Genomic DNA, 541 nt, shown 5'->3' on the forward strand with positions numbered 1-541 from the left:
GGGGATGTAGCTCAGTGGTAGAGCGCATGCTTCGCATGTATGAGGTCCCGGGTTCAATCCCCGGCATCTCCACAGGTTTTACTTAACGTCACGTTGGTCAAAGAAATACTGCAGGGAAGATACCATTCTGGTGTGACAGAAGGCGGCACAGTGGTAGGGATGCTGCCTTACAGCGCCAATAGGCCCGGGTTCAATCCTGACTGCTGTCTTTACAGAGTTTGTACGTTCTCCCTGTGTGTTATCGTGTGGGTTTTCTCCGGGTGCTCCAGTTTCCACCCACATTCCAAAGGCGTGCAGGTTTGTAGGTTAATTAGCTTCTGTAATTTGTTCCTGGTGTGTTGGGTGGAACTAGTGTGCATGGGTGATCGTTGGTCAGCACGGACTCTGCGGGCCGAAGGGCCTGCTTCCATGCTGTATCTCTAAACTAAACTAAAACTAAGATACTGGCCAGCCTTCTAATCATTTTTTATTTAGCATTCAGATTTTGAGCATTGCTTTTAACTTCAGTAATTATTAGTTTCAAGTATGTTACTATATTGTA

The 541-nt window shown here is 46.6% G+C and overlaps 1 non-coding gene across 1 annotated transcript; it reads left to right on the forward strand.

Annotated features, from left to right (window-relative positions):
* Nucleotides 1-72, forward strand: trnaa-cgc. Its single transcript has one exon. It is a non-coding gene; the product is annotated as a tRNA-Ala (tRNA).
* Nucleotides 73-541: the final 469 nt, after the last annotated feature.

This window comes from Amblyraja radiata, chromosome 27, assembly GCF_010909765.2.
Source record: "Amblyraja radiata isolate CabotCenter1 chromosome 27, sAmbRad1.1.pri, whole genome shotgun sequence".
NCBI lineage: Eukaryota > Metazoa > Chordata > Chondrichthyes > Rajiformes > Rajidae > Amblyraja > Amblyraja radiata.